This window comes from Equus caballus, chromosome 8, assembly GCF_041296265.1.
Source record: "Equus caballus isolate H_3958 breed thoroughbred chromosome 8, TB-T2T, whole genome shotgun sequence".
NCBI classification, from domain to species: domain Eukaryota; kingdom Metazoa; phylum Chordata; class Mammalia; order Perissodactyla; family Equidae; genus Equus; species Equus caballus.
In genome coordinates, this window is record NC_091691.1 from 83,615,134 (window position 1) to 83,642,555 (window position 27,422).

The 27,422-nt window shown below is 43.8% G+C and overlaps 1 long non-coding RNA gene across 1 annotated transcript; it reads left to right on the plus strand.

Moving 5' to 3' along the window:
- The first annotated feature begins 16,887 nt into the window (after window positions 1–16,887).
- Window positions 16,888–25,901, plus strand: LOC138915331 (uncharacterized). Its single transcript, XR_011421138.1, has 4 exons — window positions 16,888–17,029; window positions 17,161–17,253; window positions 17,908–18,202; window positions 25,384–25,901. It is a non-coding gene; the product is annotated as an uncharacterized lncRNA (long non-coding RNA).
- Window positions 25,902–27,422: the final 1,521 nt, after the last annotated feature.

A 27,422-nucleotide genomic window follows, 5' to 3' on the forward strand; every position in this document is an offset into this window, starting at 1 on the left:
AAGGAGAGAGGGGAGGAGTTGCAGCCAGGCAGATGGAGAGCCCCACTGCATGGGAGGGGTCCTGTGTCAGGCCCCAAAGGGCTGGCGCTCCCACTGGCGGACTCATTGGCTGGGAGCAGCCTGGAGAAAGTGACTGTGGGAGCGAAGGAGCTGAGTGTGAGGGCTGAGGCAGATGAGAAGATGTAGGAGCAGAGCGCTCCACTGGCTGCCCCAGCCTCCCCTCCCTGGGACATTTCTTTCCTCCCATCATCTCCCCTCTCCCCACACTGTGTGGATCCTTTAATGTCTCCTCTCCTTCAGGGCCCAGGAACCCTCTCCTGAGCCATCCCACTCCCCCGACCCCAGGCCCCATTTGTGTCTACGAAATCGTCAGGCTCCATCTGGTGCAGAAGTCACAGCTGTTCCCTCCCCTGCCCTCTCTGCTGTGTGGAGGGGGAGGGGGACGCCGAGCCTGAGGATGGAGGAATGGAGAAAGGAAAATGGAATGGCAGTTCACTTTTCTCTTCTCTCTCTGATTTCCCTTTGTCAGCTCTGGACATCTAAAATGCACTGGTCCTCTGCCACTAGGCTTCCACGGGCCTGGAAGAGCTATGTCCTTCCTACGGGGAGAACTTTGGGAAGACACATTTCTAATGGGCTGTCTGCGTCATCGCCAGCCTGAGTTGCCTTACGAAACTCTGCTCTTGGCGGCTTAACCTTGGGTGGTGCCATGCCCACTGCTGGGTGTTCTACCCTCCTGCATGCATAACAAGAGTCATTGTTGGGGGGGGGGTGAGGGGGGTGCTGTCTAGGCCTCAGCAGCTCCCAGAAACCTTTATCTTCCATTCTGAAGACTGGGCTTTGCTTCCCTAAAAGATTATTTGCATCTTTGCACACATTCCCAATCCTCATCCAAAATAGATTTAATACAAAAGAAATTCTATCCCAAATTTAAACAGTATGCTATTTGTACCTTATAAGAGACTCAGAAATATTTTAATAATATATGTATCTGGTTTTAAAGACTTAAACTAAAGCCAAACTTGTGGAAAAGAGAAGAAGAAGCAAGGGACCAACACAAACTCACAAAAGATATGTTCCCTTGCGATAATGCAGTTGAATGTGGTTTTTTTGTTTGTTTGTTTGTTTGTTTTACAAAAAAGCATGCATTGACAATCCTTCTCAACTGATGGTCACCGCAACACTTTGATTGTAAAATTAAGTTTATGGTATGTATTATTGAAAACTTAAAAAAGAGGCATCTACAGCCCAGAGTGGTTAAGTGACTTACCCAAGGTCACACAGTAAGCAATGGTAACATGAGAACTACAGCTCTTGTCTTTGAGCTGCTAAATCAGACCTCCATGCTGAAGAGGAACCCCAAGTTTCAAGTCTGGAAGATGAAGAAGGAAGCAGTGTTTGGAGCAGACTGTGCCCTCTATAGCTCAAGATAAAATTCTGTTCTGGGAAGAAGGTCAGATTTCTTAAATACCAAGATCTGATGACAAATCAGTGACCAATGAAAGTTTATTGTCTGCGACAATATCAGATGCTGGTCCAAGGATTCTTTTTTTTTTAAAGATTGGCACCTGAGCTAACATCTGTTGCCAGTCTTCCTTTTTTCTTCTTCTTCTTCTCCACAAAGCCCCCCAGTACATAGTTGTGTATTTTAGTTGTGAGTCCTTCTAGTTGTGGCATGTGGGACGCCGCCTCAGCATGGCTTGATGAGCAGTGCCATGTCCGTGCCCAGGATCCGAACCGGCAAAACCCTGGGCCGCCGAAACGGAGACTGCAAACTTAACCAGTCAAGCACGGGGCCAGCCTCAGGTCCAAAGATTTAATCTTTCTAATCATATGTGTGACACATTATTCAAAAGAGAAATGTCCACAAGAACGTATTTAAAGATTCAAATATTCCAAGTAGCAAAAAGTTGGGGTAAAATAAAGCTTTGAAGACTCCCGGAGTTGGAAATGGCTGTCAGGTGCCACGAGGAGAGGAAAGTGATGGATTCGCAAAGGGCCTTGACACCCGAGACCTCTGAGGGGGGGTCACCTAGCATTTGGAGCAGGGGTTCTTAAGCCAGGCTCCATGTTAGAATGCCTGAGAAGCTTCTAAAAATCCTGATGCCCGAGCTTTTCCAGAAGCAGTTACATCAGAGTCTTCCGGAATGGGCAGCCCCGCAGTGGGAGTTTGTGCATCTCCCCAGTGTGCAGCCAAGGTCGAGAACCACGGCCCTGGAGCCTGACACATAAATCACTTTATAAATAGCTGTTGAAGGACTAGATAGACAAATGAACATCAACAACAGAAGTGGAAAAAGGAGAAACAAATTAAGAAGCTAAACATGGTTTCTACTCGGATGGAAGCCCCCAAAATCCTCACTCAGAATATATACACTCTTGATTTAGAAACAGTTCTGCTAAGCTTAGAGGTCAGGATTCTCAGCCCACGGCAAGGACGAGAAAGGAAGACGGTAGCAGATTCACTGACAGTAGCAAGAAGGAAAAATGTGACAGCCTGAAACCTAAGTAAGAAATAAAAACCCTACACAGCAGGAGACAGAACTCTAAGGAGAGTTGTTTGGGCCACTCAATCCCAGGGCAAACTGACCCGCTCAGCCCAGTTTCCCTGAAGGCGCCATTGTATTAGAACAGCACGGTAATTGATGTTCGGTAATTGATGTTCATAATGACGGCTGAGTCATCCCGCTAAGGTGCAGTGCTGTTCTGTCCACACCGTTTCAGGGGGCAGAGCGCTGGGCTGGCATCACACCCAGAGAAACAGGCTGCCCTGACTAGAACCGCGATCTGTTTGTGGAAACCTTATGGGTTTAGCAGCTGGTAAAAGCGTCACTTTAAAAAGTCAGAAGCAGTTTCTACTTCCTAAGAGGTGGATATTAAATTTCTCGCTGGGGCAGGCTGCCCCTTTCTGTCCCTTTGTCAGAGAAAGCCCCTGGCTGAGGGTAGAGCCAAGGCAGAGCTAGTGGTGTAGACGTCTTTAGGGAAAAAACCTGGATGGGCAAAGTGGTCCAAATACAGATTTCTCAGACTGAGAAGTCAAGCTTTTTCTTGGTTTTGCAAACAAAGTGTCTTTTTTTTTTTTTTTTTTTTTTTAAGCAGAGGTTTATTTTCTCAGAGTAGATTTGATTTTTCTCCGCAGGGAGTCAGATTGCTCTGTGCCTGTGGGATATCTCGCCTGTTTCGGGGAGCTGTGCACGTTCTTGAACAAGCAGGAGGTCCAGATCTGAGTTTCCGTGGGAACAGGAGGGCTCTGCAGACTTGAACTTGAGTTTGCACGAAAGGAAAGACTGTGCAAAGGAAGCGGCCATATCTCCGATGCAGGGTCGTTTAGGTCTGAATACCCCAGAACTTAGGGTTGTGGGGTTACCACTTTCCAGGGTAATTTCACTTGTCCCACTCAAGGCCATAATGCAAGCCCTTGTGGAGGAAGACGGACGTCCCCCAGAACAGCGGCCATTTCCACTGTCAATCCTACTAGCCAGACTCTGGGTCAGCAAATGAGAACCTGAAAGATGCACTTTCCACAGACGGAAGGGGGAAAGTTCCTTTTTCCTTTGCACTCTCACGTCGTTTTTTTGGACCTCATGTACAGCTACGCAGGAGCTGGCACTTACAGGTGGAAGTAGGTTGAGAACCAAACACAGTTGGGAACTCCGGGCACGGGTCGGGGCTGGAAGCTCAGCATGTAGCCACATCTACTTGGAGTTATCAGTTGTTCTTTGGGTTTGTTTTTTTTATATATCCTCTGAGCAACACTTCAGCCAAGTTTGGTTGAAAGTGACCACATGGTCCCTGAGATGTCTCGGGGAGAATAGGAAAGACGGGTCCCACATTGGAATGAAGTAGCCGTGGTAGCCAAAGACGTGCTATGACCAGGGGCCACCAGCAGAGGGCAGAAGTGTGCAAGAGCAGAGAGCTCTCCATGGTGATTACAATGAACCGGAGGACTGGGGTGACATCCTAAGACAGATGGAGTGGAAACCTAGGTGGGACCTGCACCTGGGCAAGTGGGAAGCAGCACCAGGATGCTCACAGAACTCTCTGGGGGACTCTCTGGGGGTCCTAATTCCTGACAATTAGCAAGACAGGATTGGAACCAATATAACTTGAGTACTTGGTGCAGACAATCTCTAATTATAAACTGTCGGGCTTAATGATTTGGGAGACACTTGGAATCAGAAGACCTGTATTCAAAAATATATCTATCACTTATCAGCTATCTGACATCAGGCAATCCACCCTGTCACCCAGTCTCGGTTTCCCTTCCTGACAAGAGGCATACCTAACATTTACCCTCCAGACCGCTTAAGGTCGTTTAAGGATCAAAAGAGGGCAAGCTCAAATACACTTTGTAAATGGTAAAACACTATGCAGACAAAGTATTATTTCATCTTCAAAGGTTTTCCAACTAAAATGCTGAACCATCACAAAATTTTTGCTTTGACTGAAAATCTCTGTCTCTAACAAACACCCCGGGGAATCCTATCTGGCAGGTGTGGGAAACTCAGGCGGCATCTGTTCCTGGTTATTAGATCCACTGTCCCCGCATCTGGGACTGTCCCCAGCCAGGACACGGAGGGCTGGGGAGGCAGAGTGGGGTGGCATACTTATCCCTGACTTACAGGAAAAATAGAAGCTGCCTCTAAAGCAAATAAATAAAATGCAGAAAAAGCAGCTCAGCATATACCCAAGATAACCAAGCAGAGGAAAAAAAATTATGTATATATACATGTATGTATTTTTTTTGGTGAGGAAGGTTGGCCCTGAGCTAACATCTGTTGCCAATCTTTCTCTTCTCGCTTGAGGAAGATTGCCGCTGAGCTAACATCTGTGCCCGTCTTCCTCTATTTTGTATGTGGTATGCTGCCACAGCCTGGCTTGATGAAGCAGTGGGTAGAGTCTGTGCCCGGGATCTGGACCCGTGAACCCCAGGCTGCCAAAGAAGAGTGTGCAAACTTAACAAGTACACCACCGGGCCAGCCCCGGGAAAATATTTTTTTAAGTCATGAAAAAGTTTAAAAAATAGCGTTTTTTTTAAAGGGTGCATTTTTTAATAGTTTTTTTTTTTTAAGATTGACACCTGCAGTAACATCTGTTACCAATCTTTCCTTTTTTTTCCTTCTTCTCCCCAAAGTGTCCCAGGGCATAGTTGTATATTCTAGTTGTAGATCCCTCTAGTTGCGCTATTGGGACACCACCGCAGCGTGGCCTCATGAGCGGTGCCATGTCCACGCCCAGGACCCGAACCAGCAAAACCCTGGGCCGCTAAAGCAGAGTGCACAAACTTAGCCACTTGGCCATGGGGCTGGTCGGCCAAAATAATAACATTTTGAGTAAAAGTTCATAAGACTAAATTAGACAATTAATCAACAAGTTTTTTTTTCTTTTTCTCCCCAAAGCCCCCTGGTACATAGTTGTATATTTTTAGTTGTGGGTCCTTCTAGTTGTGGCCTGTGGGATGCCGCCTCAGCTTGGCTTGATGAGCGGTGGGTGCCATGTCCGCGCCCGGGATCCGAACCAGCAAAAACCTGGGCTGCTGAAGCGGAGCTCGCAAACTTAAACACTCAGCCACAGGGCAGACCCCAATCAACAAGTTCTTATTCAATTAACTTTAGTTTGTCAGTATTTGTTAAGCAGCCCTTTTAAGGAGGGCACTGTGGAAGTTACAATGTTAAAAAGATGCCTTTAAGGAGCTGAAATCTTGAGAAGAAAATACCCATGTGCTAAAGCAGTGCTAGGCCAAGCATGAGCAGTGAGGCCCCATGTCCATGCTGTCCAGGAGGGGAGCCGGCCACGAGCCACATGTGGCTATTGAACACTTGAAATGCGGTCCACATCGAGAGGTGCCATATACATACAATATACACTGGCTTTCAAAAATTGGTACCAAAAAAAAATGTAAAATACCTTATTAATAAATTGCAAACAGATTACCTGTTGGAATGATATTTTGGGTATAGTGGGTTAAATAAAGTATATATTTTTAAAAAATTTTTAAAATTGCTTTTAAATAGACAAGACTCAGTTATCTGATAAATTTATTTATATGGGAGCCCTCACACCCGAATGATGAGGTTTAATTAGATGTCACTGTGCCCCTGTTATATTCTATATTGTTGAGTTAACACCATCCTCAAGAGCCTGCCTCCTTCTTAGCATGTGTCTTTCTCTTCCACCTGTGCTGGGGTTCTCAAAATGTAGCTAGAAGGCAGACTCTATTTTCTCCTGAATTTCATCTCAATCTGATTGAATTGAGATCCAAATAAAATACTTGTTCTTTATCCCAGCTGTTTCCCAGACTCAGAGAGCGACACAAAACACATACTTAACATCAGCCGATTTCCAACGTTTCAAATGCCCTGGGCCGGGGGCACTTCCGTCACTATTCAGTTTCCTCGTACAGTGGGGACTCCTCCTTAGCTACCTGGTCTGGATGGCTGACCCATTAGATGGAACACAGCCTGTTTGGAATCTTCTGAGCTTCTTGCTGTTGCGTACCACCCAGTGACACTTTACCACGCCTGTAACGGTGCCTGACGTACATAGGAGCTTCATAAGCAGGTGCGTTGATGAACTATACACGTTGCTATTCTTTAGGAAAGCCCAAGTCTAGTCACATGAAAGGCTGTAATGTTTTGACTTTTAAGTGGTTAGTGATGAGCAGCGAGCCTTTTGGAGATTTTTATTTTATTCTGCTTTTAAAAGCACCAAACCTGAACTTCGCATAGGGCGGAACTTACCCGGTAGGAAGGAAACCCCTGTGCCCTTGTCACCACTTCCCCTCCCTCCTGGGCTGACCTGCTCTTCCTGCTGCCCCCAGGCCACCCACTTCTCCCAGGCTCGAGCTCTCGGAGCTTTTCCTTTTTGCAGCACTGCACCAGACAAAGAAGGGCTCTGACAGCTGCAGGCAAGTTCACCTCAGCAGTTCTAGAAAAAGTTTTGTAATTACTAAGCAGAACGCATGCAGTCTGAGGGGCCTGGAGGACTGAGTCTTTGAATACAAAATCCACTTTCGTTTAGCATTTTATATGTAGCCCTTCCAGCATAATAGGGGGAATGAGAAACACATTGAGTGACTGACTAGATCCATTTCACATGAGGAATTTTAAAAAATTGAATGGCTAAAGATTTTGAGCACTCTTTTGATTTATTGGCCATGTGTGCATCTTTTGTGAAGTGTCTGTTCAAGTCTTTTGCCATTTTTAATTGGATTGTTTGCTTTTTTATTGGTATTTGTAAGCATTCCTTATATATTCTGGATCCAAGTCCTTTGTCAGATATGTGTGTTGTGAGTATTTTTTCCCAGTCTGTGGTTTGCTTATTCATTTTTTAATGGTATCTTTTCCTGAGCTGAAATTTTAAATTTTGATGAAGTCCAACTTAATCTTTTTTTCTTTTTTCTTTTTTTTTTTTGTGAGGAAGATTAGCCCTGAGCTAACATCTGCTGCCAATCCTCCTCTTTTTTTGCTGAGGAAGACTGGCCATGAGCTAACATCTGTGCCCATCTTCCTCTACTTTATATGTGGGACACCTGCCATAGCATGACTTGCCAAGCAGTGTGTAGGTCTGCACCCGGGATCTGAACCAGTGAACCCCAGGCCGCCAAAGTGGAATGTGCAAACTTAACTGCGGCACCACTGGGCTGGCCCTTATTCTCATTTTTGTTAATGGTTAGTGCTTTTTGTATTCTCTTCAAGGACTCGTTGCCCATCCCAAGGTTGTGAAGTTATTACGCTTCATTCTAGCAGCTTTGTGCCTTTGGGTGTTACCTTTAGGTGTGTTATCCATTTGAATTAGCTTTTGTATATGGAGTGAGACAGGGATCAAGGTTCCATTTTTTTTCCACTCATGTATTCAGTTGTTCCAGCAACATTATTAAAAAGACTTTCCCTTCCCCATTGAATTAGAGCCAACATGGGAAGTAATTCAAATGTCCATCAACAGATAAATGGATAAAGAAATTGTAGTATATTCATACAATGGCGTACGACTTGGCAATTTTAAAAAAGAGCAAACTGCAAATCTAAGCAAAAACCTGAAAGATTTCTTCAAAAACATTATGTTGAACGAAAGAAGCTAAGCACAAAAAACTTACCAGTGTGTGATTCTACATATATGACATTCTAGAACAGACAAAACTAATTCTACAGTGACAGGAAGCAAATTAGTGATTGCCTGGTGGAAGATAAGGATGGAAACTTTCTGGCGTGATGCAAACGCTCTATATCTTGCTTTGAGTGTTAGTTACATGTGCATATACAGTTGTCACAATTCATCCATCTCAACATCCAAGGGCTGTGCATTTCATTGTATGTTAATTACACCTCAATTTAAACTATGTTAAAGAAAAAGAAAGAACTGGACTGTGAACCTCCCTGGCCTATGCCCAAAGAATAGCAAAGCTTCTCCCTCTCTGCAGATGGTTTGCTGTTGAGGCCTGAGGAAGAGCGAGGACCCCGTGCAGTGCGCTTTACCTCTCCCTGTTCCTGAGACTGTGGGATAGATTTTTCAAAACATTGGCTACGAGACTTGCATTCAAAACCAGCTGAGTAAATAATGGGACTTCGGTGAGCTTTTTTTTCCCCTCTGTGTTTGGAAATTTGAGACTGGTGTGTCTTTCTCAAGCACATTTCATTTAGAAGGTAATTTCCATTTGCACAAAATCATGGCTACAGCCCATCTGCTCAATAATTATGTAAGACCCAACACTCATTAGAATGTGACGTGCATCGATCTTAGCGAGCATGGGAGCTTGAATGCTTGGGATTCGAGTTCTAAAACAATCCCCAGCTCTACCCAGCTACCATAGCCCACTGTTGCTGCGTTTTCTTTGGAACATCACCGTGAATATCCGTTTTAGGGCATCAGAATCACTGAGGGGCTTTAAATCCCCAGTCGCTGCACCAGATTTTCTACTGTAGTTAAGCAAGACTGTGTTGGCAGTTGTGGAGGGCTGTGGGCTAGCAGGAGAGTTGTGCTGTTATTTATACCTGATGGTTTTATCACTGAAGATGATTTGTAACAATGAAACAGCTGGAGCAGTAACGTGATTCATACTAATGTATGCCTGTAAATGGGTTAGGAATGGAATTAACATAATTTGTGTGCTTTGGTTTTCCCTCAGAAGTTGAGACTACCAGTTTATTTACGGTCTGCAGGACGCACAGCCAGGCTCTTATGTTGCTGCACAGATGGTGGGGAAAGGCAGGCCAAGTGCTGTGGATCAGTGGGTGAGTGTTAACATTACGGTGTAGCGGTACAGCTCTTCACAGAGGCCAGAGCCCGGAGGAGAAAGCCGATGACAACAAAGGCTCCTTTCGTCTCCAGGAGCTCCTGACCCTTCCACTTAGTCCCTTTGTTCTAGTTTTGCCTGCCAGGGCTTTAGAGAGGAGGGGAATGGGGAGATGCAGCGAGATGCCAGGACCAGGGTTGCCAGGGTGGAGCCCTGTGGGAGGCGGTAACCAGGGAAGGGGCCGCAGCTGCCAGACTTGAGGGCATTAGCAGGAAGCAGGGTCTGTGACGCAGTGGGAAGGTGTGTTCTGAGATACTGGGGCCAAAGGACAGGCCAGAAGAATGGTCTACAGGCTGGACAGATTCGGAAAGCTGGCACGGTGGTGGGGAGAAGCGCGGGAAGCACCCTGCTGTCAGAGTAGAAATGTAGCCAGGGAGACAGGAGGTGTCTCTGATACTGGGAGGAAGTCCTGGCCATTTGGGAAAGAACAGAATTCAGTCCCAGCACAGAGGCCGGTGCGTGGAAAGCAAGCACCTGGCCAGAAAAGCAGGCCTGGGGAGATGGCCGTCAGACCATCTTCTGTCTCTTCTCTTCTCCATCTTCCGTGACAGTTCGTCCTCTCCTCAGACCAAGTTCACTCCCACAGCTGGGGAGGTCAGCCCCCCGGTACAGAAGGGAAAAAGCTTCCGCCATCAGCCCAAGTCTCTCTCTCCCAATTATGCACGTATGTATGCGTGTGTCTGTGTGTGTGTGCGTGTGTGTGTGCGTGTGCGTGTGCGTGCGTGTGTATCCTGGGGAAAAGTGAGTGGCAGAAAGATACCGGAAGTCAGAAGTGTTACAGTGATGGCTGTCTCTGTAGGGCAGGAAAAAGTTTTCCCTGACCTTCTTAGGCTGAATCTGAAAATTTAACTGACACGGACAGAGTAACAGGAGAAAAGCACACAAATGTATTCAATTTAAGTTTTACGTGACATGGGAGCCTTCAGAAGGAAATGAAGACCCCAAGGAATGATTAGACTTGGATGGTTTTATGCTAGGTTTGATGACAAGTGGACAGTCCTGGAGGAATATGACAGGACAAAGGGTATGAGGTGAGTGTAGTGAACTAGGGAAACTGAGCAAGGCCTGTTTGGATTCTTGCAGGTGTCCCTCTGTCTTGGGGAGGAGGATGCTCCTTTCCTCTGGGTATAGGAAGGGTGCTTGTCACATGAGGGTTTTATGAGCTGCTTCAGAGGAAGGTCAGACAGTCCTTCCTGCACATGCCATTTCTCAGATTCCTCCGGCTTGAAATATTCAATATGCCCAGGGGCCATATTTTTGGGTAGCATGTCCTGAACCCCATCATCTTCCGTATGGAAACATGAAGCAAGGGGAAAGTCGTTTCAGCCCCATCCACTGGTAGAGTCTCAATATATGCATTTGAACAAATGAATGCGTGATTTAGACGCATTTAGTAGTAGCTTTTCGTTCACCTAAAGACCGTCTTTATAGCCACATGTTTTATAATAGTTATAATCCTTTTATTCTTGGGCTGGGATTCCTTGACTCCTCCCTCTGAGCCATGTGAAATGCACATGCTTTCACTTCCTTCGCAGAATCTTGCATTTACTTTTTATTTTCTAATAAACTTCGAAATTGAATTGGAAACTGTGGGGTCTTGAAACCTGGATAGTTCTTCCTACCAGCTGAAGATGCAAGAATAAAGGGAAGGGTTTGAATCTGAGTCTAAAAAGGCAGATTGAGCGAAAGACTTCACACTCAGTATAACCATCTTCAGAAATGGCCTCAGCCTCTCATTGGTGTCCTTTCCTCTTTTCTGGCCTCCAAGCTCTGTTAGGGCTGCCTGGGCCTAACCACTGCCAAGGTACCTGCTTCGGGCAGTGACCAAACACATCCAAGCTCGCAGCTCTTCTCTTCTCAGAATACCTTGGTATCACTGATACGCTCCTCTGACAGCTTCCATTTACTGAGCATCTCCTAGGTGCTGGCCAGAGTGCTGTGGGCTTTATGAGTATGAGCTCTTTAAGTACTCACGCTGACCCCAGAAGGTAAACATCATCTCCATTTTCAGAGGCAGAAACTGAGACTCAGAAGGTAAGAAACTTGCTTGAGATCAGAGTTGAAATTCATATTCAAGATTGCCCTATTCCAAAGCCTGTTCTTTTTCTACTGCGCTATTCAGATTTCTCTATCATAAAAGCTTTTGGTTCTCAATAGTTTCCTATTAAAATTAAATGCTCTGGAACAGTATGAAACCCTAAGAGCTAATGTCTTGGTTAATGCCAATTGAAATATTGCCTGGCAGCAATGGAGGTTCAAGATAGACAATTATCAGGGGACAGCTGAGGGGCAGGGAAATAATAATTGAGAGAAAGTATAGGAACTATGATTAAGATTGTTTTGTTCTAGTCTGCAGAAGCTCAGGGAGAGCTACAAAATAAATGTGATGCTGTAGGGATCATTTGCCATTCTTCTCCTGCAGTTTAGCAGCTGACCCACCTTCTCAAGTTTGGGGTTCCTCGATTATGAGTCTGGTGGTCTAACTTCCATCACAGAAGATACTGACACTGACTTTTCCAGTCTGCCTTGCAGCTGGGCATTAGTATATGGCCTGGAACCTTCAGATCAGACACCCCACCCAAGGCTTTGAATTGGCAGCATTCTGGAGTTCTGGAGCAGCAGCAAGTTTGACTTCCTGGGCCAAAGATGGCAGTGTGTTCAAGGCACTGCTATATGCATCCTCTAGGACACAGTGGCCCAGACAGGGTGGCCCGAGTAGACCAATTACACAGCAGGTTCTGCAGCACCATTCCTAGCTATTTCACCCTGAGCATGATTCTTCAGTCCCTCCAATAATTCTGTGAACTATTCAACTTCTCTCTTTTTGTAAATAACAACTACATGAAGATGTACTTCATACACAATAAAATTCATTCTTTTAAGGTATACAATTTGGTGAGTTTTAGTGTATTCTCAGAGTTGTGCAACCATCAAAACTATATAATTATAGGGGGCCAGCCAGTAGCTGAGTGGTTAAGTTCACATGCTCTGCTTCGGGGGCCCAGGGTTGCGCTGGCTCAGATGCTGGGTGCAGACCTAGCACCTGGCATCAGGCCACGCTGAGGCGGCGTCCCACACAGCACAACTAGAAGGACCCACAACTAGAGTATCCAACTGTGTACTGGGGGGCTTTGGGGAGAAAAAAGGAAAAAAAACGATTGGCAACAGATATTAGCTCAGCGCCAATCTTTAAAAAAAAAAAACAACTATATAATTATAGAAGATTTTGATCATCTCCCCCCTAACAAAACACGTATCCATTGGCAGTTACTCCCCATCTCCCTTTCCCATAGCCCTCGACAACCACTAATCTACTTTGTATCTTTTAAAATCTACTTATTCTGGACATTTTTAATAAATTGATTTTTATATTATGTGGCCTTTTGTGTCTGGTTTCTTTCAGGTAGCATGATGTTTTCAAGGTTCATCCATGTTGTAACATGGATCAGTACTCCAAATGATATTCCATTGGATGGATATATCACAGTTTGTTTATCCATTCATCCATTGATGAATATTTAGGTTGTTTTTGTGTCTGGGCTATTATAAATAATGATACTATGAACATTCGTGTGGAACATACATTTGCAGTTCTCTTGGGTAGATACCTGGGAGAGGAATTGCAGAATCATATAGTAACTCTGTGTTTACCTTTTTGAGGGACTGCCAAACTGTTTTTCATAGTGTCTGCACCATTTTACTTTCCCTTGCATCGTATAAGTGTTTCAATTTCCCCACATCCCTTGCCAACACTTTTTATTTTCTGCCTCATTCATTTTAGCCATCCTAGTGAGTGTGAATGGTAGGTCTGATTTTTATTTCCCTAATGACTAAGGATGCTGAGCATCTTTTCACGTGCTTATTGGCCATCTGCATATTTTCTTTGGAGAAATGTCTGTTTAAATCCTTTGCCCAGGGGCTGGCCCCATGGCCTAATGGTTAAGTTCACACTCTGCTTCGGTGACCCAGGGTTTCGCTAGTTCAGATCCTAGGCGCGGACATGGCACCACTCATCAACCCATGTTGAGGCGGTGTCCCACATAGCACAACCAGGGGACCAACAGCTACAATATACAACTACGTCTTGGGGGTTTTGGGGAGAAAAAGAAGGAAAAAGAAAAGAAACTTGGCAACAGATGTTAGCTCAGGTGCCAGTCTTTAAAAAATCAATCAATCAATCAATAAATCCTTTGCCCATTTTTAAGTTGGGTTATTTCTTTTTTATGGTAGAGTTGTAAAGTTTCTTTATATAATCTTGACACAAGTCCCTTATCAGATATACGATTTGCAAATATTTGCTCCCATTTTGCAGGTTGTCTTTTTGCTTTCTTCATATTATCTTTTGAAGCACACACGTTTTTATTTGTGATGAAGTCCAATTTATCAATTTTTTTCTTTAGTTGCTTATGCTTTAGTTGTCATATCTAAGAAACCATTGCCTAATCCAAGGTCACAAAGATTTACTACTATGTTTTCTTCTGAGAGTTTTATATTTTACATTTAGGTCTATGATACTTTTCTTTTCTTTTTTTGAGGAAGATTGGCCCAGGGCTAACATCTGTTGCCCATCTTCCTCTATTTTATATGTGGGACACCTGCCTCATCATGGCTAGATAAGCAGTGTATAGCTCTGCACCTGGGATCCAAACCACCGAACCCTGGGCCGCCAAAGTGGAACGTGCGAACTTAACCACTGCATCACCAGGCTGGCCCCTAGGTCTATGATACATTTTGAGTTAATTTTTGTATATACTGTGAGATAGGAGCCAAACTTCATTCTTTTGCTTGTGGGTATCCTGTTGTCCTAGCACCATTTTTTGAAAAGACTGTTCTTTCTCCATTGAATTGTCTTTGTAACCTTGTCAAAAATCAATTAACTACAAATGTAAGGGTTTATTTCTGGACTCTCAATCCTATTCCATTGATCTATATGTCTATCCTTATGCCAGTATCTCCTGTCAAGTACGGCAAGTAGAGTCCAAAGTCAAGAGAACAGCAGCAGGGGTGTTCTCAGCAATGGGAATCCCTGAAGAGTCCACCAAGCGCCCACAGGGACAGTCGTTTTCTGGATGTATCATGGAAAGGGGGTGGGAGACGTGGAGGGGAACATACTGGAATTCTTTGGACTCCCTATTACCAACAAAGGCGGTAAGCAAGCATTTGCACTCAGCCGTTAACGCGGGTACATTAGTTGCACCCTGAACAGTGTAGAGGGGTAGTCTCGCTACACATAGGATGTGTATAGGACCTGATTATAGTTTTGCTTTTACTCTGGCCACCAAGTACTTTTCTGGATATGTCCTACTCTTCACATGCCCCCTTTTCCCAGCAGGTCTCAGGCTCTCAGTCACAGGTTCTCCGTAGCTTCATGTCGCTCTGGAGTCCACAGTCCAGCTGTGCCATGATATGTGATGGCTAATTCTCCTCAAGCTTTGGGCCCTCTCTTGGCCGTCTTCAGTCTGATATTCCCAGGTGTATGAATTTCCTATTGCTGCTATAACAAGTTACCACAAATTTAGTGGCATAAAACAACACAAATGTATTCCCTTATAGTTCTAGAAGTCAGAAGTTCAAATTCAACTTGACTGGACTGAAGTAAAAATTCAGTAGGGCTGTTTCTTTCTGGATGCTCCACGGGAGAATCTGTTTTCTTGCCTTTTCTGCTTCTAGATGCTGCCTACATTTCTTGGCTTATGTGCCTTTCTTCCATCTTCAAACTCAGCGAGCGTAGCATCTTGCTTCCCTGGTCACAATGCCTTCTCTCTTCTATGGTCAAATCTTCCCCTGCCTCTCTCTTAATAAGGACACTTGTGATTACACGTAGAGCCCACCCAGACAACCCAAGATGATCTGTCCCAAGACCTTTAATCACATCTGCAAAATCCCTTTTTACTGTAAGGCAACGTCCACAGGTTCTGGGGTTTAGGACAGGGACATCTGAGGGGCGCCATTCGTCAGGCCACCATACCAGGTGTGACTTGTATGGTCTGCACGGGCTGATGAGAGCTGGACCCTCCTCTGACTGGTGGGGCCTCTGCAGTTGTCTATATTTGGACTATATTGTGACTCTGACCAGTTGTCAAATATTATGAATATCATCCCTGTTATCAGCCCTTTTGGTTAAGGTGATGAGTAAATATGAATTTGCAGGAGGCTGAAATAGGGAGCTAGTGAGCTCAAAAATGTGTGAAACTGATTGGTGCCCAGCTGTAAGAAAATCAGGTGTGAGTCATGAAAAGGAAAAGCATACACAAGAAAAGTCCAGGGACAGATCAGTGATACGAGCGTGAAACATCAGGGACAGTTTAGAGAAAAGCCACTGGAAAGTAAAGAGCAGTTTTTGGACCTGCTGAGCAGGTAAGAAGCACCTTGATTGGAGGCTTTCTGGAGTTTCAATTTGGCCTGGATCCCAACGAGAGAGACAGCCTGGGGAAGCAACCAAGAAGGGCTTGCTTCTGTGCGAGAAAGGTGAGGCAGAGTCCAGGCCAGGCCCGGAAGTAGAACTCCAGATGGGACTGAACAGGAATGAGGCCAGAACTGAGCGTGTAACTGTAGAACAGTTATTTCCACACAGGTCGCTGAACCTGTACGGTGAGCCGATGACCTGCCTCCCTCCTTCAGTGGCACTGCCTCCTGGAGAGTAATCACCTGATTAGCTGCATCAGAATCATTTGGTAAAATGCAGGATCTGGACCTCTTCCCATAATAATCAGAATTTCTGGGGGTGGGGTCCTGGAATCTGTATTTTAATAAGAAGAGATCATTCTTAAGTGCTGATGTTCCCAGGCAGGAGCACTGTGACTGGCTTATTTGAGGAGGCTCAGGAACACCGTATTTTCATAGGATTTTGCACAAATTGCCTTGAGTCACCCAAGAGTACGAGTGAAATAGTCAGAACCATCATCGTGGGAAAAGACCCCAGAATCATGGAAGACCTGAGGTGACAGAAAGGTTTCTACTCACTGGCTAACAGTGATTGATTAGTAGTGGCTGCTGGATAGTGGTGTTGAGACAAATTATGAGGCCTTGCCCAGGCCTGGATAGGAAGAGAGCAAAGATTAATTAGTAATTCTGCCATGGCCACAGGTTGGTGGGGAGGGCCAGTTGCGAATGAGTGCCTCTTGTTTGACATTTTCTCCTAGAAAGACCTAACTCTACTTTCTGATTTTACGATGCAGTATAGTGTACGTACAAAAGGCTGGATGGAAACATATATGTATATTTTAAAGAACAAATAAAACAGATCCTTTTAATTAAACATTTCTTTAGATAGCAGCTTCCAAAATCTCCTTGGATAACACGTGGCATTGTCTCACAACTTTTTTAATGTCTAATTTAAATAAATCCCTTTTGGCACAATTTAAAGTCCAGTCCCTTTCATTTTATCCTCAGACAAAAACAGAACAGCTGCTCCTGCTCTCTTATTCAATATGCCTCCCTATTTTTAAGAATTCAGTTCTCCAGAAAAAAATTAATGAGACTCTTCTATTTTAATGAGTTTCTTGTATGGTGGATTGGCATTTTTCCTCCCCCAAGCTCAAAATTCTTGGTTACAAAGATGAATTAGAATAGAACATTGAGAATAGAAGGAATTTAGATCCCATCCAATTCTCGCCTTCCACAGATGGCACCAGAGGCCCAGGGAAATGTGGGACCTGACTTGCCTACATGGCAGAATCAGAACTAAGACCCAACTATCTTACCTCTTACTTCAGGGTTATTGCCATTAAGGAAGGGGTGAGGAACCAGGGGTATTTATCAACCCATTCCCATCCCTCCTTGGTTAAGGGTTGCTCCTGGGGAACAAATCCCCCAGTTCTTCTGTCCGCCCCAGGCCTAAACTATTTGCACCCAAATCCTTATTTCAGGATCTTCTTTCTGGGGAAATCAAACGAAGACCATGCTTTACAAGAAAAGAGCTTTACCAGCTCAGCAGGAACTGTGAATTCAAGAAATTGCCTGTGAGTGGATTTCCAATGATGAATAATCTTCAGGTCCCGCTTCATAATTTATGGAGCCCAGTGGAAAATGAAAATGTGAGGTCCCTTCTTGAAAAAGTACTGAGAATTGTAAGGTGGTGACAGCAGACCATTAAACCAAGGGCACAGCTCTTCTGAGAGTACCCATGAAGCGGGCCCTGGCAGTCTTTTTATGTGAGAAATACTACTGACAATGATGGCATTGTTTATTGAGCCCTTACTGTGTGCCAGGCAACATGCTAAACCCTGTAGATTGCATTATGCTGTGGATTCCTCATGACAACCCCATGAAATAAATATCATTTATTGGAAAATCTCTTGTACTAGAGGGGGAACATATGGTGAGATGCCGAGTGGTACTTTTCCTGTGGTCCTGGAATCACGACTAAGGTTGAAAGCTACCAAAAAAAAAAAGGCATCAACTGTACCTATTGTAGTAGGCAGAATAATGGTCCCCCAAAGGCGACACATCCTAATCCTCAGAACCTGTGAATATGTTTACCTTACACGGGCAAAGGACTCTGCAGATATAGTTAAGGATAAGGACCTTGAAATGGGGAGATTTTCCTTGATTATCCAGCTGGGCCCAACTTAATCATATGAATCCTTAAGAGGACCTTTTCTCATTGACGTCAGTCAGAGGGAGTTGCGACTATCGAGGAATGGCAAAAGAGACGTAACATTGCTGGATTTGAAGATGGAGAAAGGGCGTCCATGAGCCGAGGATTGTGAGTGGCCTCATGAAGTTAGGAAAGACATTCATGCATCAATGATAGGAGCAACTTCTTTGCTGAATTGGATAATAATCAAGCATTTGTTCATAGTCTGATTTTATGACACGGTTATGGGTAACAGAATTATTAGATCTGACAGTGGATTTTGAAGAAATAACAAGTCACACTGCTGTAGAGGTAACAAACTGAAAAATAAGGTGAGTATTTTAGCTTAAAACTTATTTCTAAAATTATATAAAGAAATCATCAACAGAAGATTTTATATTAACCCTCAAGTGGTATTGAGACTTTTACTAATGTAGCATAAAGTTATTTTTCAGATTCTGATCCCTAAAATGCCAAAATGACAGAGTGATCTCGTGGTGAAGGTAAAAGAGGTTTCAGTTTAATAGATATGATTTGTACAAGGGTGAGAAATAGTTTCCCAGTAGATCACATATCAGATTTAGTGGCAATAAATTCACTGGAAAAAGAGTTAGCAGATTGGGATGAAACTCCACTTATGAAATGATGGGTGACTTACAAACCAGAGCTTGACTATGGATACAAGAATTTGTCAAAAACAATAAAACTTGCTGTTTACCGGCACACCATGGCTCTCACCCACCTCCACCCTATGTTGACCATCCCCCCAATAGGTTGAGTTTCTGTCTCGATGCCTTCTCCCCAGTTTGGATCATGCCCAATATTGGAGGCCCCTGCCTTTAGAACAGCACTCCAACGTCAATGCTATCATGTTTGGCAGAGGGCCATGTGCATGTCTTGGCTCTGCACAGCATCCTTCTCTGGGTTGGACTGGGTCCCAGTGTCCCTCCAGCCTCTAGCTGGGTTCTTATCAATGCAGAGAGCTCTTCCAAGACTCAGTCATTGCTCCCAAACGTTGAGCTCTGAAATCCTTGACTAAATTTTAGAACAGTTACACAAATGTCAAGTATCACATTTTTTCCCCAGGAGAAGCTGCCGACTGTACACTCTCTAGCCTAGAGAATTCTTATGTTTGATGCTTTAACTTGTTTTGACAGTGCTAAGTTCTAAATAGTTTATGATGAATTGGCGTTTTTTGAGTGTTTGTGGGATCAAACAGCATCTATTTAGCCCACATGTACATATATGTGCTGGTGTGAAATGACAATTAATAAGAACATTGCTTTCACTGAGCCAATATGGTTTTTCTCTCTCTCTCTTAAGATTGGCACCTGCGCTAACAACAGTTGCCAATCTTTTTTTTTAAGAATTGGCACTTGGGCTAACAACTGATGCCAATCTTTTTTCTTTTTTCTGCTCTCCCTCCCCAGACCACCCCCCCCCCCCCCCGTACATAGTTGTATATCATAGTTGCAGGTCCTTCTAGCTGTGGGATGCTGCCTCAACATGGCCTGACGAGCGGTGCCATGTCCGCGCCCAGGATCCGAACCCTGGGCCGCCTTAGCGGAGCGCGCGAACTTAACGACTCAGCCACGGAGCCGGCCCCTGAGTCAATATGGTTTTGTCAACTTATTCCAACAGTGAAGTCTCACAGGGCTTGATAAGAAATAGTTTCTCTGCAGACCACAGTTGAGAAACTCTTAAGAATGAGGGAAGTAGGAATAATCACTGAGTCTATTTCAGTAGCCTGGTTTTTTGCATTAAATTTAGCTAAGATCATTGCCTAGCCAACTCCAAGCTCTTTATTATATTCTTTTTACATGGATTTATTTCCAGGATTGCGCATCTCTGTGCAAAGCCCCAGAGAGCTGATTGTGTTGGGTTTTCAGAATTAATTTGTGGGCCTCTGGGGCACTTGACACAGTCTCCTTCGCCCAGGTAATTCAGGGACCGGCTGAGATTTTGTAGCAGACAGTGGTTGTCTGGAACCTGGAACGAAATGGCCATGCCACAAAACAAACTCAAGTTCTGAACAAACAGAACAAACCCATCGGTTCACCATATAAACAGCAGAGAGGGCAGGGAACAAGGAGTGAGCAGACTTCATCCAGCTTCTAGACCATAGCATTTTATTTTTGCTTGAAATGATTATATTAGCTCTGAATCATTTCATTTTTAAAAACAGTGCGTACGCACCATCTTAGAGCTCAACTTGGGGCATATTGAACATCCCGAATAAACGTGCCCCCCTCAGAGATAGGTAGCTGTGGATAAAAATTCAATACCTCTTGCGCCTTAAGCTAGAATTTCATAGAGAATTTGAAAGACCAGAAGGAGGTCTTAGTAATGGAATTAAGGTGAACAAAAATTCAAGATGTGTGACAAGCTCTGTAAAGATAAATAGCCAGGAGAATAGAGTTGCAAAAAAGAATTCTTGCAGCAGTTCCTTTAAGAAAATTAGCCTGGTTGTAAATATTACCTATTGAATGCTTCCTTTAGTAATTCTTTGTTATTCACACAAAGAGCTGCACATTCGTATTCGGAAGCTGAAAAGAGAAAACAACATATGGTTGACAAAAGCCACATACCCAGAGTTGGATTTGTCAGAGAGCATGTTCCCAGCAAACACAGTGTGCCCAGAGCAGTTCCAAAAGCCTTAAAATAATAGGTGCAATGAGGGCCAGGGCCAGCAAGCTGCAGGAGGAGGCTGTCGACCTGCCCAGGCTCTGCGGAGTGTGGGGGTCGGGCCTAGGGCTTCTTTCTCACTTGCTCTGAAGTCTCCCCCTTCCCCTCGGGCTCAGTTCCACTCACGGGAGATGGGGTTAACCTTAGGTCCAACTGACACATCAAATAGCTCACTGCCTATTGATTAGCTCTCATCAGGTAGAAACTTCCAGCATTTAGTTGTTGGTGGGGGAAGTTAATAAACCCCCGCTGACTGTATGCTAAAAATCAAGATTTTTCTCTTTCTCGTCTCCCATTTCTCATCTACTGACACTATGCAAGCATACACAAGGGTGTGCACACACACACACACACACACACACCAAGATAGGCCTGGAATCAGAGTCAGCAGACTGGGCTTTTTGCCATTTCTCTGCCAGTTACAATCTGTATGATTTTGAACACCTCATATATTTGAGACCTCAGTTTCTTCTTTCGTAAAATGAAGGGGTGGAATTAGAGGATCACTGGAGACCAGCCCATCTCTAACAACTCAGTGTCCAGGACCGCACCTCACACATTTTAGAGGAGAATTCCTTTAGCGGGGATTAAGAACAGCCCAAACATACAGAGGGTCTCTACAGTGGGAACAATAGAAGCGCTTGTTCTGGAATGCCACCCATCCCATTGATTGATGAATGGTCACCCTTCCGGCAGGAGCCAACCATTAGCGCTGGGAATTCTTGCTTGCCTTTTCCTTTGGCTCCTTCCTCTTCAGAGCACCTTCCTGCTATGGTTCAAATGCGTCTAAGTTCAATTAAAGTAGTGAAAGTAGTTAGCAGATAGTCACTGCAGAAGAAAGGCATGGAAGTTGTCCCGGGAGAATTTTTTAAGGGGTGATTTAAGAGGCTAAGGGCCATGAAAATTAGAAGTACTCTTACTGGAATTCCCCAGTCAAGGAGCCCACGTACCTCCCAGAGGCCTTCCGTGATTCCTATAGATGCCAAAAGGAAACTCACGAAGAAAGAAAGCCCAGATACTTTTGTACCCAAATACAGAACAGCTCATGGAAAAACAGACACACACCACTGTTCCAGTTGTCTATTGCTGCACAAAAAGCTAACCGAAAACGCAATGGCTTAAAACAGCAAACATTTTGTTATATTTCCCAATTATGTGGGTCAGGAATTCACAAAGGCTGTGGCTGGTGATTCTTCCATTCCTCGTGTTGTCCGTACAGGTCATTTAGTAATTACCGGATGAGCTGGGCTAGGGGGTCCAAGATGGCTTCTCTTGCATGTCTGTTGCTGTGGCGTGAATGGCTGGAAGGCTAGGCTCAGCCGGGACTGTTGACTGGAGCACCTACGTGAGACCCCTCTGGCATAGGGTCTCAGGATAGTTGAACTTCTTACTCAGCTGCTCAGGGCTCCTTCAGAGAATATTCTAAGAGGCCAGGTAGAAAGTCAGGTTTCTTATGATCTAAGCTTGAAAGTTCCAGAACATCACTTCCATTGCCTTCTATTGGTGAAGGAAGTCACTAAGGCCAAACCACATTTAAGGGGGGATGAATTAAATTCCACCTCTCAGTAGGAGGAGGAGCAAAAACTTTGCAGCCATCTTTTATCTACCACACCCACCCCACCTCTAAAAAGAAAACTACCTATAGCGAGTCCAGTGGGTTTTCAGTTACCCCGTAGGATTCACTGCCTCAGAATTCAGATGCTCAACCACAGACACAGGGCTTTCATCTCCATACCCATAACACTTAGCCCAAAGTCTGGTGACTTAACTCTAATGGCCAAATCTTGTGGTCTATTTTCTATTTGCTGCTTGACTCAATCTCTTCTTCCTTCTCCTCATTCTTCTTCTACTTTTTGTGTTAATAATAAATAACTTGGTGTTTGTCTTACTCCATTCAGGCTGCTATAACAAATATATCATAAACTGGGGGGGCTTAAACAACACTTATTTCTCACTGTTCTGGAGGCTGGAAGTCCAAGATCAAGGCACTGGCAGATCCGGTGCCTGGCGAGGGTGTGCTTCGTGGCTGGTGGATGGCTGCCTTCCTGCTGTAGATACATGGCCAAGAGAAAGACATCATCTCTCCTGTGTCTTTTCTTATAAGGACATTCATCCTATTATTGCAGGCTCCACCCTCATGACCTAATAAACTGCCAAAGGCTTCACCTCCAAATACCATCGCGTTTGGGGTTAGGCGTCAACAAATGAATTTGAGGGGGACAGAAGCATTCAGTCCATAGCAGCATTCTTTTTAATCACAAAGTAACACATGCTGATTGTAGAAAATATAGCATAATGCTACAATCTGGTGGCAACCACAGGTAAGGTTTCTTTCCATTCCTTCTTCTGTGCATACACAGATATATATCTGTAGTTTACATTTTGGGGATCACAGTACATATAGTTCATATCTTGCTTTTTAGATAATTCATGACTGTTTTCCTAAGTGAGCAAATACTCCTTGCATTATTTTTTAATGCTGACATACTATCCCATTATGTGGAGTCCATAACTTATTAACAGTTTCCTAATTGTAATTCATTTAGGTTGCTTTCAAATTTTGACTTTGGTAAGTAATGCTCTTAAGATTCTCACACATCAAACTTTGTCCACATTTTTTGCTGTTTCTTTAAGGAAGATTCTGAGAAGTGGAATTCCTGGTTGAGTCCTCTCACCTTGAAATTCTTTCTTCCTTTGACTTCTGGGTTACTTTTCCCTTCAGACTCCCCTTATCTCTGAGATAATTGGTTCTTCTTTATTTAAGAAGGTTAGCCCTGAGCTAACATCCACTGCCAATCCTCTTCTTTTTGCTGAGGAAGACTGGCCCTGAGCTAACATCCATGCCCATCTTCCTCTACTTTATATGCGGGATGCCTACCACAGCATGGCTTGATGAGTGGCGTGAACATCCACATCGGGGATGCGAACCTGAGACCCTGGGCTGCCTAAGCGAAATGTGCAAACTTAACCACTGTGCCACCAGGCTGGCCTCTGATAATTGGTTTTTAACATACACCTTCATCTTTTCCTCTGCATTTGGCTGGTTGTTAAGGCCATGGGACCTGGTAAGAAGGGCCTAGGAGAGTTTAAAATCCTAGAAAAAGAAATAAAAAGATTATTTTCAACTGGCAAAAATGTATCCTTAATAAACCCAAGAAGTAAACACAAACATTAGTAAAGACTATTTAAAAGTTCAAGAAAATGTCTGGTTATGAGAGCCATCTCCAAATTTCAGTACTATGCATAAAAATATATATATAATTAAACGGTATAGTGTACATAAAAGCAGGCAAAAATATAAAATGGTTGGGAATCATCAAATGCAATTGGAGCAAAATACCATGTTCCTTAAAGGAGAGGAAATATGGTGAAAATAGTTCTCTCCAATGGTAAATAGATCAGAATTTTAACACTATTCCAATTAAAATTCTAATTGCAGGGGGCCGGCCCTGTGGTCGAGTTGTTGAGTTTGCACGCTCTGCTTTGGTGGCCCAGGGTTTTACCGCTTCAGATCCTGGGCACGGACATGGCACCACTCATTAGGCCATGCTGAGGCAGCGTCCCACATAGCACAACCAAAGGCACTCACAACTAGGATATACAACTATGTACTGGGGGCGCTTTGGGGAGAAGAAGAAGACAAAAAAAAAAGGAGATTGGCAATGGATGCTAGCTCAGATGCCAATCTTTAAAAAAGAAATTTAATTGCATACTTTACAGGCCTTAATGTGATAAACCTTAAATTCATTTGGGAAAATAAAGAGAATCCTGATAAAAAGAACACTGAGAGACAACTAGCTTTACCAGAAAATTGATTGTATTATAATACTGAAATAGTCAAAATGGTATTTTAGGGGTTTACTCTAAAACATAAGCACAGACCATGAGAACAAAACAGAAATGGAATAGGTTCTAATATATTTATGCAAAATTTAATACGTAAGAAATCAAACAAAACAAGTGAACAGATAATTGAATTGTTATCCTTAAAATAATGGTATCTGTGTGACTAGATATTAAGTAGAAAAATAATTTGAACCCCTACTTCTCATCAGGGATATTAAACAATCAAAAAATTTTTAATTGTTTTTTAAATTTTATTGAAAGAACTTCAAATTTTTTTAACTTGTTTTTGTTTAAATTTTTTAATTTTTAAAATTTTTTTATTTTTTGAGGAAGATTAGCCCTGAGCTAACATCTGCTGCCTATCCTCCTCCTTTTGCTGAGGAAGACTGGCCCTGAGCTAACATCCGTGCCCATCTTCCTCTACTTTATATGTGAGACACCTACGACAGCATGGCTCGCTAAGTGGTGCCATGTCCGCACCCGGGATCAGAACTGGTGAACCCCGGGCCACTGAAGTGGAACGTGCGAACTTAACTGCTGGGCCTTCGGGCGGCCCAACGTTTAAATTTTTTTAAAGACTAACAAAAATAGGACACAAAAAGAAATTACTAAAGAAAGGATTAAAAACATTATTCAAGCAATGGAAGTACTTGCCCCTCAAAAAGGACGTTTTTAACAAACTCTTAAGATCAGGGTAGAAGTCTATTTTATATGTCACTTTTAAATGAGAGAATTTCTTATTTTGTGATCTGAAAAGTTCCGGTTGTTGTCATACCTTTGGGTTCCAAGATGAAGTGGCTACTATCCCAGGAAAAGGCAGAGACCACAAAGAGGTCCGTGGGTCAGCGTTTCTGAGGAGCTCAGGGAGCTGGAGAGCAAATGAGGGATCTGTCCATGGAGAACAGACACGGCCTGGGAGGAAACATGCAGCAGGGATTCAGGTCCAGGCTGTTTCTACATTACGTCTCTTACGACATTTCAGGGGTGACCTTGAACCTCAGGGGCAGCTCGGGTGGAAGAGCTATGAGGAGCAGAGGATCAGATCATCATTAACCAGGACTGCCAAGGAAGCCGTGTGTTTACTGGTTGTCTTCTTGAAGAATTCAAGCGTGGGGGTGGCAGCGGTGCTGGGAAGTAGGCTGGATCATGCCCAACTTGATCCCAGCAATGATCTTGTGCCTACCAGAGGGCAGCACATTAACCCTTTATCTATTTCCTTTGTTGTTTGGTAAGGAGAGAAAAGTGGAGAAAATACATCCTGTACCATTTCCTATCTCAACAGACATCTTTAAAAATGCAACAGCTTTGCTTAGAAGAACAACATGTATTTTAGAAAATCTACCTTGCTTTATGTATCAGATACTTTCGTAACGCTGTGCCTTATAAAAGGGGATTCTATTTTAAATACACATAGAGGAGCTGACTATATGAGGGAACCTTGGGTGAGACCATTGTAAAGCAAATAATCCCTCTCTGAATAAATCTGTCTTTAAATCTGGATTTTCAGACTCCGTGTCAGATTTGCCTGAAGGAAATGCTCTCCACAAATTTGTCTTCTGTTCAAATTAGAATTCATCTGTATCCATGCGACCTTTAGAATATGATTTCTTTAACAGGTTACCAAATGCATATGTTATAACAGTCCAACTCCATGAACAATTTTACCTCATTTTTTGCCTTTTATTCATGCTTTAGAAAACGTAGATATCTTGTTGAACAGAGTTATGTTCTGTTTCTTTGTAAAACCTTAGGGCTTTATGTGAAGAAGGCTACACGTGGCAGTTAATATGTAAAAAGAAGCTCAGTCTCATTTGTAATCAAAGAAATGCAAATTAATGTCTCCTGGACTCCGTCTCTTCCAGATTTAAGTTCTGGGCGAGGCGGCTGACAAGTTTGAGAACAGAGACCTCAGGGCCCTCGCCCTCTCTTTAAGCAGAACCGAGCTTACACACCTTAGCAGCAGATTGGACAAAGTCTCCGTCGGAACAAATGCTAAGTAGTTTTAATTTGTGGAAAGGAAATGATATTTGGAAAGATAAAGTTCTTAGTGCTTGGCAATATTTTTACACTGTGGTAGGGCTCAGAGTGCCGGAGAAAGCACTTTGAGATCAGAAACCCAGCCACGTTATTAGTAATTCATTTGCTTTAGCACATATGGGAGATAATGCGTTCCTTGGCCTTGTGGTCCAGGTGGTCGGCGCTGCCAGCAATGATCTGGAAGCACTCTGAGCCGGGTGCCACGTGGGCTGCTGCACGCTGGCGACGAGGCCAGCCTTCTGCGGCAGCTGCGAGAGCAGCTGGGATGGAGGCTCCTTTTGTCTGGTTAAAGCAAATTTCCAGGTTTAGCTGACACAGTGTATTCTGCAGCCTAGACCCACTGAATGCATATGGGAATGCTCTCAGATGCCCAGTCAGCCCTTCTTGGGGCAACAGTGCATTTTCATTTTCAACCTAAACCCTGATTGAGCTCAGTTCTCACATTATCTAACGGCGATATGCATGGTGTCAGGGCCATAGCATTGGGTGGGACTCAAGAGCCACATTTTGAAAGGTGGAGTGGATTCCTGTGCATTTTCAGCATATTTTGTGCCAGATTATGAAAATGAACCCTCTAAAACAGGAGACAAGGCTTTGTAAATGCACGTGAAGCGTGAATCTTACTTATTAGTCTAATTTAGACTAATCAGGAAATTCGTCAATCACCCATATTTACTCAATTTACTCTTCAATTGTCAGTGGTAATGAAGGAGAGCAATACCGTAACCTACCTGGTTTGGACACATAGATAGCCAACGAATACTTTTCATTGATTGATTATTATACAAATGAGTGATTGATCAAAAAAAATCACCCACGAGTTGTCTGCAGACTAGGATTGCATGAAATGATATTCTCTCGCAGTTGGCGTGCCCTCCCTTTAATTGTTTTGCTCAGGCTGGTGCTGAAATGAGCTTGCCTCTCTCAGTATGCACCAATTAATGCTACAGAGAAGTGGCCAGGAAGTGTGCTGCGTGAGAAGAG